This window comes from Cryptomeria japonica, chromosome 6 (assembly GCF_030272615.1).
Source record: "Cryptomeria japonica chromosome 6, Sugi_1.0, whole genome shotgun sequence".
Lineage (NCBI taxonomy): Eukaryota > Viridiplantae > Streptophyta > Pinopsida > Cupressales > Cupressaceae > Cryptomeria > Cryptomeria japonica.
In genome coordinates, this window is record NC_081410.1 from 40000544 (window position 1) to 40013810 (window position 13267).

General features: G+C 38.3%; 1 protein-coding gene across 5 annotated transcripts in view; it reads right to left on the minus strand.

Annotated features, from left to right (window-relative positions):
• Nucleotides 1-13267, minus strand: part of LOC131072127 (sodium/proton antiporter 1) — a 140908-nt gene that overhangs the window by 98900 nt on the left and 28741 nt on the right. Inside the window, exon 1 of one of the 5 annotated variants that reach the window (XM_059207110.1) lies at nt 172-4739. The exons of the other annotated variants lie outside the window; for them this stretch is intronic. The gene's annotated coding sequence lies outside the window, so the exon portion shown is untranslated. Of the gene's footprint in view, nt 1-171; nt 4740-13267 lie in introns of those variants that run through there. 5 annotated transcript variants of the gene reach the window in all.

The window sequence follows — 13267 nt, forward strand, 5'->3', positions numbered from 1 at the left end:
GAACTCCATGTATAAAACATGTTTGAATTACATGGGCTAAATATTTCAACTGTATCTGATAAGAGTTATATGAGTTGCTGATATTGATTGGAGTTCTGATTTTATCAATAGTAGTCAAAGATACTAATTTGCATGGATAGATTTGGATAGAGAATTAGACAGGGGATTAACTCATTGAGAATTATTGTTGTATGGAAATTTGGAACCTGGCTGACCATCTTTCATCAACTGAACATAAAGAATTGCATGTTTTAGATATTGAACTACCCTCCTGCAATAGATCCCAATGCATGTCATGAACTCCATGTATAAAACATGTTTGCATAACATGGATTAAATGTTTCTACCGTATGTGACAAGAGTTACATGAATTGCTGATATTGATTGAAATTCTGATTTTGTCAATACTAGTCAAAGATACTAATTTACGAGTGCACAACATCCAAAATAACTGAAGCAAAATGCACTGCAATCGCATGTATTATATATCAACCAAACTTACTCCCTTCTTTCAGTAAATAGTTGATTTAGGTGTAATATTCATGTCATAAACCTCCTAGTGTCCTAACACATTTCCAATCATCCCATAGATGAGCAAATAACAAATGTGTCTCAGCAACTCATGAGTTACCACAAACCCGGATCATCCAGCCCACAGAAACAATAATAGAATCTCTTATGCATTCCTCGCTACCTTTGCAGGGTTAAGGGGCAAGGAAAGCAAATTATGCACTCCAATGTGATCGAGACTATGGACAAACAAATCAATTCTGAGACAATCATGTGCTGTCACATGGGCTATCAAGCATCTAAATCTTACCTTGTCCCCAATTTCCAATTTGTATTGAAAAACTTCTATCGGTCATGGAAAATTCCACCTGCTTATTTGGAGGCCTAAATGAAATGAAACTTGTACTACTGTCTGATGCAGTATATGCAATCATAAGCATACAATAGAACGAGAGTTCTACATAATGCTTTTGTTTGGCTAAAATTGAATCAGAGATCTCCTAGTTCATAAGGCATTATGTATCTAGTATCTATCAATTATTCAATACCAGGCATCTGATCAGCAATTTCCAAGTAGCTACAACATGTATCTGCTTTCTACCACACTGTTCATTCTTTTTATAAATAGTCAGCCTACCTTCTGTCAGCTAGTGTGTTTGAATTCTTACAATTTCAGGTTTTACTTTTCTGTCCAAAGGTTTGAGGTTAGAGAAGTTTGGAAAACCACAGAAGACAGTGTTTCCTTACTGAATGAAATAGTGAAAAAGCCTCCTCCTTCCTTCTTAAGATTCTGAATTTGAAACTATGGAATCTTTGTATGTATAGGTATTTGCAATAGCAAACAACTTTTCCAATGCTTGAAGAATGATTTAGGTGTAAATGTGTAGCATTCATATTATTAGGGCTAGTTCCATAATTAATCTAGTGATCTGGTATTATAAGAAGATGGAATGATATCAGGTGTCCTTTCAGCCAAAATGGTTTCTGGGATTAGTGTATCTACTTAGTTCCTAAGTGTAATGTACCCTACCGGATCTATTTCAATATACTAAAATTGATTGATATTCTTCAATTAGTTATTAACAAGTTCTTATTCATTTTCCTCATTAAATGATTAATTTCATTATTCATAGTTCTTAATACAGATGTCAGACCCTGCTACTAGTTCAGTTTTAAGGGAGAAGGGTCTATGTATGTTACCAAAGCGCTTAGAGACCAAATACAATAGGTTCCCTCAAAGTTTACAGATCCAAGCCCTTACCTATCTCGGGTCTATTCCCTCAAGGCTTATGGGTCGCTGATCCCCACCCTATATTGGGACTTAACCAATTGCTTGGATTTAGACTGCCCCTCTTTGGAACATCTCATCCCCATCTTCTTAAATACTGACAGTAATAACATGAATGAAACTATAAGTCTACTAACTTCTCATGTATAATAAATATATATAAAATTAAGTATGACTGTCATACATATTGCAGTCTATATTAATATCACTATTAAATTCTGCATAAGAACATTATCAGGCATCATATATTAAGCATACATATTAAAACATCCTCATGAATACCACCAAGAGCAAGGATGTTACTGCCTGTAACTTTATAACAGTTCTGAACTGATTTGATCTGATCCATGGTGATGTCTCTAGATGCTTTTGATTCCTTACCTTTATATCTCTCAATGTGAGGGAGAGGTCACACCTCTTCATCATGTATGTCCTTTGGCAAGAGACACACCCTTTCACCATTAGCACCCTTTGAAAGAGTGCAGCTCTTCATTCTTTCTGCCCTTTGAAGGGACACAACCTTCCACAATCAGATCTGCACTTCTCATTTTCCATAATTCTCCCCCGCTCAAATGAGTTTCTCTTCTCCCTTTTATTTCTCACAACTTATCATTCCATGCCTTTTGACCATTCATTAACTTTAATCAAATTTTAATTATGTCTAATTATATTCTTTTATATTTTAATTTAATTTTTATATTTATTCGAGTGTATTTTAGTTTTATTATAATTATTATTTATTATTAAATTATATTTCAAAGTAGGGACATTACACTAAGGACATCCAATTTTAAAACCAATTATTCAAATTGATTTTTCTGATTTAATATTTCCTGCACTACAATTCTCAAGGTTGTGACTGTAACTACACATCCATGTAGTTGTGCCTACTATAATTATAAAGAGGGCAAGCTAAAAGAATTATGTTTCATTCTCTTAAGTCAAAACCCTTACAAATTCCCAAAGGTTGGCATTCCTAGTTTAGTCCACCTACATTTGTATAAGTTTATTATCATTTTTGTAATCATTATTTCTTCTTGAGGCAAGCTACCTCATGCCAATGGGTGAGATGCTTTAGTTATTCATAGCACTGGTTGTTTGGTTGCTAACATATGGATGATAGCACATAACTCCCACAAATCAACCAGTCCACTATTTCCAAGAGTAGTGTACTCCAAGATTTAACACAAAAAAATAATCACCAAAAACCTCAATTGCAAGGACAAATTGTTGGCATTGAAGTTGTCATTGATGTCAACATGTGTGTGTGCATGACTGAGTTGATTGATGTCAACAACAGAGATGATATGTGTCCTAGAGAACAAGTGCAGCATGACAGAGAATGTGCAAAGTGATTGCTCCACACCCACAGGATTGTGATACAAAGGCATGCAGGACAGCAGGTTGGCTAGGTACAATGATGCAAAATAATGAGCTCTCAGAGGAAGATCAGATTAGCTCATATGGTGTTGAATCGGGATGGTAGAGTTGTGCAAGTTGTATGATTATGCATGCAGGTTGCATGAAGTCAGATATTGCACTTGCAAGTGATTAAAGGACCAAGGCCATAGAGCAATGATAGCATGGAGCAAATAGGTTTGACCAAGAGCATAAGTGTTGTTGCAGCATCATATAACACACTATGTTATACGCACAAGGAGATACGGGAGGAATGCATGAAATGTGTCATTGGGACAGACATTTGGATGAAGAAGACAAAGGTCGGTGATGTGGTAGAAGCATTGAGCAAGCTTGTTTGAATCAGAAAAAGTATTGCTGCAATTGTATAACAAGCAAGTTATCGCATTCTATGAAACTGCAGAAGGTAACTGGAGTTGTCAATAACACAAGGGTTATATAACTGCAAATGTCAATAACACGATGGATATATGACTGCAGTTGTCAATAACACGACGGGTTAGTCGTGTTGGTCTTGAAACAGAAGATATCAATAACTCAAAGGTTATCTCAGTTGAAGATTGCAGAAGAATTGCATAACACGATGGTTAGGCAGGTTATCGCTCTAGGGTGTGCACTTCACATCGTGTTATTGACTACTTGTCAAGGTGCTACCCCGCAACATTGAAATGTGAGAAGCAAAAGTCGTGCCGGATAAGAGTTTCAAAGAAGATAAAGACTCCCCATTATCCCGTGTTGTGCTTGTATGGAGAATGATGGTCGTGCGGGATAACACTCAAGCAAAGCAAATAGTGTTACACACTATCCCGCATCGTGTATGATGGAGTGAAAATGGTCATGCAGGGTAAGACTATGGTGGCGGCCTCCCTTATCCCGCGTCATGCAAGAAGAAGCAAAGAAGACCCTATCCCGCAAGGGTTAGAAGGTTGCTCAAGGTGTCGTGCGGGCTAACTAGAATGAAGGCATGCCATGAAGTGCAAGAAAGTCCTTATCCCATGTGAGTCAAATGGTTACACTAAGTGTGATGCGGGCATATAAAAGTGAAGGATTTCATTGATGCTTATCCCGCACGAGTAAGTTAGACTCAGAATTGATAATGCGGGATAATAACGATAGTAATCCGATAGGCATCGTGTCCACATGGACGATGATTGTGTTGTCCTCACTTTTGTTTCCAAAAATGAAGGACCACTATATGAATTTTTTGTGAAAAAATGAAAAAATTTACTCTATGGCATGCTTCCCAAGGCAGAATTTTGACGAATCCTTGGATTGGCTTAATCCTCAGCCTATCCTCGAACTACGTTTCGAATTTCGTCAAATTCTGGGTTCGTTTGCTATGCCTTTCCTTCAATTTCAGATTTTAAAACCCTGACTGCAGGTGGAGAATTTTCTTCAAACTGCAAGTTTTAATGATATTCATTGTTTTGGTTGTTGTAGGGGAATTTTTGACTTATTACATGTGCACTTTTATTTAAAAGATGTTACTTGTAATTTGTTTTAAATTTCCCCTTTGTTGTTTTTATTTTTTTTATTGTTTTTAGTCTTGTTTAGTTAAAATAGGGATTTTTTGGCTCAATTACAAGTAAACTTGCAGTTTGGTCTAAAAACCCCTACTTTAATGGTTTTCACATGTAATAGAGATTTTAAATCCCCATTACATATGTGCAAGTATTTCTAACTTGTTGTAGGGATTTTATTTCCCTTTTACAAGTAATTGAAACTTGCAGTTTGTTCCAAAAAACCCGATTTTGCCTTGCAAGTGCATTTTTGACAATTTTAAACTTGTCATTTGTCCAAAAAATCCCGATTTTGGCTTGGCAAGTGAAAAAGTGAAAAATAAAACTTGTCATTTGTCTAAAAAATCCCGATTTTGCCTTGTAAGTGGAAAAAGTGAAATTAAAACTTGTATTCTTCTCCCAAAAACCCGATTTGCATTCTCTTATGCAAATTCGAACTTGTCTTTTGCTCCAAAAAACCCGAAATGCAAGGAAAAACAATTTTTGACCATTTCAAGGCAAATTTTGTGGAGAGATTGTTGGAGGAAGGAGGCGTTTTGGTTTGCATCCTATTTTCATGCGTTCATGGACATCTTCCTATTTTCATGCGGTCATGGACATCTTTCACGCCAAATGGGGGTTACATTGACTGGTTTTTTGCCCTAGATCAGCAAACACGTTTTTATTTAATGCCACGTTTTGGGGGATTAGAACTTATTAAGGCTGCAATCTCCTAAAGCGTTTTGCCCTCTCTCACCTAGGCGTGGAGTTTGGGAGGAGTTTTAAGCTATTAAATGATGCCATTAAAGATGCAAATGATGGCCACGTTTTTTCCACGTGACTCCTTTGGCTAAGCTTTGCAAGCACAAATCATCATTTCTTCTACTTCCTCCTTAGGCGTTTTGCTCCAATCCTTTTAGCCGTGCTCTCTCATTGGCAATTTGATCATCCAAATTTGGGATTGCTGCTACATTTATCAGTTTGGGGCATTTTTACAAAAACGTGTTAAGGGTTTTGGCATTACGGATTGCTCCTTTTTACCGATTTTGCTTCTTCATTCCAAGAATTGTTGCATTATTGGAGAAGCATTTTGCATTTTCAAGAAAGGTATGTTCTCTTTCCTTTCTTTCCTTCTTTTGTTATTTTCTTGTTTTCTTGTTTTTCTTTCTTAGTTGCATTTTTGTAAATGTGTTGTTCTTCCCCCAAAAATCGGTTTTTGTGAGAAAATTTTTCCCCTTGGTATGCAATTTTTGAATTGCATTGTTCTTCCCAAAATTCCCTCTTTACTTGTATTCGGGATTTTTAATCTCGATTACAAGTTCGCTGGAAATTCTTGTTCTTCCCCTACGGTTAAGGAATTTAAACATTTTTGGTTAAAATTCCAAGTTAAAAAATGTGAAATACCCCTCCCTTGCAAATTTGGGTTTTAAAAACCGGATTACATGTTGAAGAGTTCTTCCCATTTTCATGAAAATGACTTTCCCGGATTTTCCCATTTCTATTCATTCATGTTCCCTTTATCTGTACTTTCCATTTCCATCATTTCCCGCAAGTCAAAATCTCATTTTTCATCCATTTCCCCATTTTTGAATTTACAAGTGTACTTGTAATCGAGTTTTAAAACCCCGATTGCATGTATGTCATTTCCAACTTGTATACTTGCGAAAATTCTCCCAAGATCCGAAATTGGTCAAAGTCAAGATTTTCCCATTTCTACATATTTCCCCTCTTCCTCTCACCAAATCGCGAAATTCAAGAATCAAAGTTTTACCCATTGGAAGAAAGAAGAATGATGTTTGCAGCTGACTATGATGTTGCCTTAACTCTTTTAAGTCTTCATCACAGCATTCCAGGTTCACAATCAATGTCAGATTTGTCGGCATCTCCAACTCCAAAGAAAATGAAATACAAATATGACAAATATCAGAATGAGGTCGCACCTTCCCAGGTTTTTTCTCCTTTGGATCGCATCAGAAACACGGAGATAGGGCACGTTGATATGGAAGAATTCATCAACAGGGTAGAAGATCCACAAGACAATAACTTGCAGCGGCTGTTGGACAGCCATATCTATCATGCATCTTCCTTCCCAGTGGCTGCCCTAGAACCTGAGTTTGTTTTTGCATGCGCCCATCATTTTGACAAGGAATCAAGAGTCATAAAAAATGATGATGGTGAAGCTATAATTCGTCTTGATGCGGATACAATCGAGAAGGTCTTCAGAATACCTCCTGCACCTGTTTATATGGAAATCACCAAAGCAAGTGCAACGGAATATTACGTGAAGAGGGAAAAAGATTGCAAGTGGCACATCAATAGGTGGATCAAGAGCCACGTCCTTCCTTCTCAAGGTGGGCAAAGTTGTACCGTTGTGATTTCAAATGGGAGATAGGAGACACCATCACTCTTCTCAGCAAGATGATGGGCCTTGAGCATTCCAATGTCTTTGAGCCATGGATGTATCAGTTCATTATGTTCATACGGCAGTCACATCACATTTCATGGGGGGAAGTCATCAGCGATGCCTTGTGCGAACAACTTGCAGCAGTTCCTACCACCATGACCTTCTTCATGAATTCTTATTTGGTATATTTAGCAGCATCACTTAGACACTTTCCAGGTCTTTCTACCAAGGGTGATCACTCGCTTATACCAGTTTGGGAATATTATGACCAGTTGCCATTGAAACCCAGCAGATTGCATTTTAGAAGGATCCAAGATGCATTCTTTGTATATTTCATGTGTCAGTTTGAAAAGGATCTCAAGAACAAAAGAGTATCAGATGAGGCATGGGTCAAGGTGTCTGAGTATGGGTGTTTGTTTCTGCAATTTCCCACCTTCAACTATATGAGGATAGGATGCTATGATGGTCAGCCATATATGCTTCCAAGATACCCAACCGATAAGATAATTCTTATGGAGTTGGGAAGACAAATCGTGGCTGTTCACACTTTTCAATCTGCTAGACACAAGGTTGGAATGGGGATCTCTTCCACAAACCCATTGAAAATTGGTCAATACTCCCTTGTCACATCTATGAAGGCTAAAGCCATGGAGGCTAAATTGCAGGAAATCAAGCTTAAAAGGTTCAAACCTAGAGCTGATTTTGATTATAGAGGTATGAAGGAGAAGATCAAGAAATCCTTTGTGCATGTTCATCGCATTGAAGACATTTGGGTAGATCTCCACACATAAGCCGAAGTCCTCAAGATGGATTACTATAGGCTCACTGTTGAGCAAATTGTTGACTTGAACTTGGCGGATATCCCACAAGGGATGATTGATGACGGGCATATACTTGATCCTGAATACACTTCACGGAGGGTTGAGGAAGCTCCACTTCCTTTGATCCAATGGTCACACAAAGGGTGCATCTCCATCCTTGACAGATTTCAGCCTATCTTGACCAACACTAACGCGTGGCTGAAAAGTAATGCTGTTAGACTTATTAAAATCAAGGTTGGTAAAGAAGATGATTCTACGGGGCCTCTTGGATGGAAATCTGAGATTCAGATCGACAACAAGGAAGGTGCTTCATCTTCGGGCACAAGGATCAAGTTACAAGTCAGTCGTGCAGTAGTGCTTCCCCCTGAGGAGACGACTATTCGTGGGAAGGAAAAATCACAATTCCATGTTCAGGTGATCGATCTGGATAATCCAGAAGAGGGGCAGCAATCTGACGATGCTCCTAAGTCTCCAGTTTCAGACTCGCCTCATGAGGTCATTCCTCCAGTTTCCATTGAGACGCCTCTTTCTCCTCCTGATTTGCTCGTGGATGAGTCTCCTCAGAATGCAATTCCCATTTCAGCATACGAGCCATCTCCTGATCATCAACAAGAAAGTGTGTTGAAAGTTCCTACGGATATTCCTACTGGCATCCAGTTATCAGAAATTGATACTTCCACTTCTGGTTTTGAAGAATTCATGAGGCAATCTTCATGCCCATTGGTAACTGAGAAAACCGTGGTCGCTATCCCAACTGATATTCCTCCCAGGGTGACCACGGTAATTCAAATAGAAACTGCTTCTCCTTTGCCTACAGCTACTATTGGAAGTGAGTTGATGACTTTGCCTCCACGGCTTAGTTCTTTCACCCCGAAAAGGAAGAAGCAAGAGATCTCACCTGATGCCTTTGACTACCAGCAACTCAAATAGTCCAGATCCAAAGTTGCTAAGAAGGCCAAGACTATCTCTAGGGTAACTGTTGATAGCAACAAGATGAAAGTAGCTGAAATTGTGGAACCTATTGCAGATAAGCCACTTGATGAGATGTCAACTGTTGATTATAAGGTTACGAGGATAGAGTTGGGCAAGCAAATGCATGAGGTCATTAAACATGATGCTCAGTTTTCTGTTGCTTCATTGGTGCAAAGGTGTGATGATCTTCTTGCGAAGAAAGACAAGCTAGAAGAGGAAAACCGACAGCTTATGGCAGCCATTCATAAAATCACAAAACCTGCTGCTGAAGGGAGTAACTCCATAGGTTCTTCTGGTTCCCAAAAATCGATTCGTGGAGTGGAAAGGGCTGCTAAGAAAGTACAAGCACTGGATTCCTGGGTTGATCAGCTTCATGATCAATGTGTACAAGTAATGAAAGACGTTTTTCAAATAATGTCTAAGTTGGAAACCATTGAGGAGAAACTGGATCAGACTTCTAATACTTTCAAAAAGAATCTGGAAAGTGTTGAGAAAAGTCTAACAATCTGGCGTACCATGCCCCAACAACAGCTGAGAATTTTGCAGGAGCATGCCATCATCTCTTCCAGGGTCATGTACTTGGAATTTGAAGAACTCATGGAAAACAAGACCCTTGTCCTCAAATCCCTCATTGAGGAGATCGGTGATGCAAGAAGATTCCGGGGTGAAGTTTACTGAGGTATTATATCACATTGTGAAAGGGCCTCTTGCAACATAGTAAGTCAGGATGGAGAGCTGATTCCAGAAGAAGAAGTTCTTGCTGATTTACAGATGAGGATTCATAATGAATGGAGGAGCGAACAATTCTCGGCAGCTTCGATTCAAGCATTGATGAAACACCAAGCCTTTCTGCATGAAATCCAGTCTATCCTGGATAAAAACAATTCTGCGCTCCTTCGCTGTCACGACACTATTGTGAAGACTATGGTTGTTGCCAAGAACACCCATGAACCGAATCCTGAGGAACTACAAGCGAGCATCCGGAAATTTCAAGGATTTGTGTCTTCACAAAATGCAACTTAAGTGTTTTTCAACACTTAGTTGAATTTTCCCTTTTTTTGTAATTTTTAGTTGTAATTTAGTTTTTGACAAGTTGCATGTAAAAGTATTTTTTGTAATATGCAAGTTACACATTACTTGCACTTTTGTAATTACATGTAAATCAACTACAAGTTGTGTCCGATTAGGACTGTAGTTGGAATAAGTCTTAGTTAGTTGGAGTAACTCTTAGTTAGTTAATGAAGTCTCAGTTATTTATTGAATGAGTCTTGGTGGTTGAGAGAATCTCTCAAGTTAGTTAGGATCCTCCCACCTTTTTCTCAAGGCTCCTCTTCTATAAATACTTGAGGGGTCTATTGTAATTTTTATCTTTTGGGAAAACAAGCAAAAACTCTGCCAAATTTACAGCAAGAAGTCTTTGAGCTTATGTATGTGGATTGAAAGTTTTTGAAGAATAATAAAGAAGGATTACTCAAGTTTTGAGTCTTTGAGCTACATGTTTGAGTTTGAATCTTTTTATTTCTTCTATGCAAAGTATTTCTAAAGGAGTTTAGTCCAATCTGATTTGAAGTCTTTGAGCTGCAAGTAGAGAAGATTAATTAAAATAGGAAACTCTCTTGAAGGAGCAGCAAGTCTTTGAGCTTGCGTCTATTCTCGAGGAAAAATTACTGTTTGATAAGAAATAGCAGCAAGTCTTTGAGCTTGCATTAGTTCTTGTCTTTGTGTTGAAAGAATAGACTATTCCAATCTTTGGGCTGTTATCTTTTATTCGTTGTAAAATTTAGTATAGCAAAGGGTAGATAGGACTTCCAATAGTCAAGTCTTTGAGCTTGATATTGTTGTCCCATCCTGAAGGAAGTGACGGAAGTCTTTGCCCTTTCAGGAAACTTCATTTCCTTTCTCTCATTTTACTTGAAAGTGGTTACTGCTATTCATATTCAATCGCTATCCTTTTCTGTGAAGAGAAAAGGATATTGTCTTTCTTGAAGAAAGAAGGAAGACTGTTGTACCATCCTGTTTTTATTTCAGTTTTAGTTAGATAGGGGGAGCCTTCCCTTAATTAGGAGAGTTTTTACTCGTGTGCTGTGGTTGAAACCACAATTTTGTATATTTCCCCAAGTGTACAAAATTTTCAACCAACAGACTGGACGTTGATTGGACTTTGACCGAGCTTGACCAGATGACCTAGATGACGATTAAGAAGACTTTTGATGACACGTTGGCAACCCGATAAATACAGAGGTCCATGAGGTAGGTTGACCACAGCTGACTATATGTTTTTGAACGCGGATTTTTGGCGCCACGTACGTAGCCTGATAGATAAACTGTCCACACAGATAGCTAACCGAAATTGACCAAGCCATTTGGACATCAAATGAGAAGATTTTGGTGACACGCCTACATGTCGATAGGGAAGATAGGCCACGTGGTTGTTGACCGACCTTGCCCGAGTGATCTGGACAAAGAATATGAAGACATGTGGCTCCCTGGTGGACAAAGAACAAATCAAATATGGGGAAGTCGGTGATCACAGAGATAGTGCATTTAAAGGAGGCAGTTATTGATCAAATCTATGCAGGAGGATGGAGAATGCATCAAAGGCAAAATAGTTGTTGACAGGTGTGTGGCTCAAGAAGATCTTTGGAAAGGATATCAAATCTGGCAAGCAAATTGATTGCTAAAAATAGAAATTAGAATACAGAGAATTAATGGAAGACAAAAAGACGCATTTAATGCTGACAGCTATGGATAGAAAAATCAGATCCAATCAATATGCAGCCATGATTTTCTTGAATGATTTTGGTGGGAAAATCAAATGACCGAATCAGAGGCGGTTGATTAGTTTGGATTATGGTTGATTTACCAAGCTAAGCAAATATGATTAGAGTGCAAACCAGCTGAATGAACAATCCATATGCAGCCTAGGAGATTGTTTAGATCATGTTGCATGATAACGATGCTAACTGTTTTTTGTTTAATCTGTGATGAGTTATGATCTGACTGACCTCATGGAGTTGATTGAAAAATGTATAAAAGAGTGTATGTCAACCAACTGAAAAGATTGATGGAAAGTTGATTGCTACAGAGTGTAGAAAACAGAGCGAAGGGGGTTATAGAGAAGTAGACCATGCAGGTGTCAATAACACGATGCCAGTGCAAGAATAATACTGCAGAGGAGACTGCATGCATGCAGAATGTTAAGATGTGTGAAGGAGACACAAAGTAGCTGAGAGTCAGAGCAGGAAGCAGACAGTGAAGAGTTGAAATAGAGAGTAGAGAGCTCAGAGCAGCAGAAACAAGAGATCTGAAAGTGCAGAGCTGAGATTGAGGCATAAAGATCAAAGAGTGGAAGAGAGTCAAATCAATCTCAAGAGCAAAGCATTTGTAAGGTGTTACAAAACTCATTTGTAACAAGGTGCTTTATTTGTTTTTAATATGTGTTCATTGTAAATCTTTGAGTGGGTGCTCAGAGCAGGAGTAGGTGCTCCTTTGGGTTGGTGCCCATAAAGCTAGGGGTCGGTGCTCCTTTGGGTTGGTGCCCATAAACTTCAAGGGTTGGTGCTCCTTTGGGTTGGTGCCCTAAACATTGTAATCAATTTTACTTGTGAGACTGGATTGGAGCAGTAGACTCCAGCAGCATTTCTCACCAAGGTTTTTCCCACATTGGGTTTTCCTCGTACATCTGGTGTTATGCGTTTGCCTTGTGTGTGTGTGTGCGCAAATATGTTGAACATTCCTGTCATATGTTCTTGATGTTGTTGTTAAAGCTTTGAGGGTTTAGAATAGTTGCATGACTTGTGATTAATGTTTTAATCTCTCAAATAGTTCAAGTTTTTATTGATTACCACTGATTCGCCCCCCTCTCAGTGGTCCATTGTGTTCCTTCACAAATGCTTGTTGATATCTTATTACCCACGTCTCCTCACAACTATAATTATATATGAAAACCCTAGAGGGTAAAAATTTGAGGGCCAAGGAAAAAGTTGACTTCAAGTGGGATTTGCAAACTAGTAACCATATTTTCACACTTTCTTCTATCATTGAAGAGACTGGTTGTTTACCTCTACAATTGATGAATTAAATACAAGAAATAATAACGTACATGACAATGCATACCAAACACAGCAGTAAAATATATCTTTATTCGCACATGCAAATTATTATAGAGAAGAAGACCAGAGATGGTCGGCCAAGGATTAAAATAGATCCGACTATACCATACTACCTTCCTTGGCAGTACAAAACATATTTAAAGGACCCAACAGTTGTCGAGAGGTACACAACAATCAACCAACCAACAGATAACTACCCAAGAGTGACAATAATTAATACATTGTCACGTAACCAAAATTAT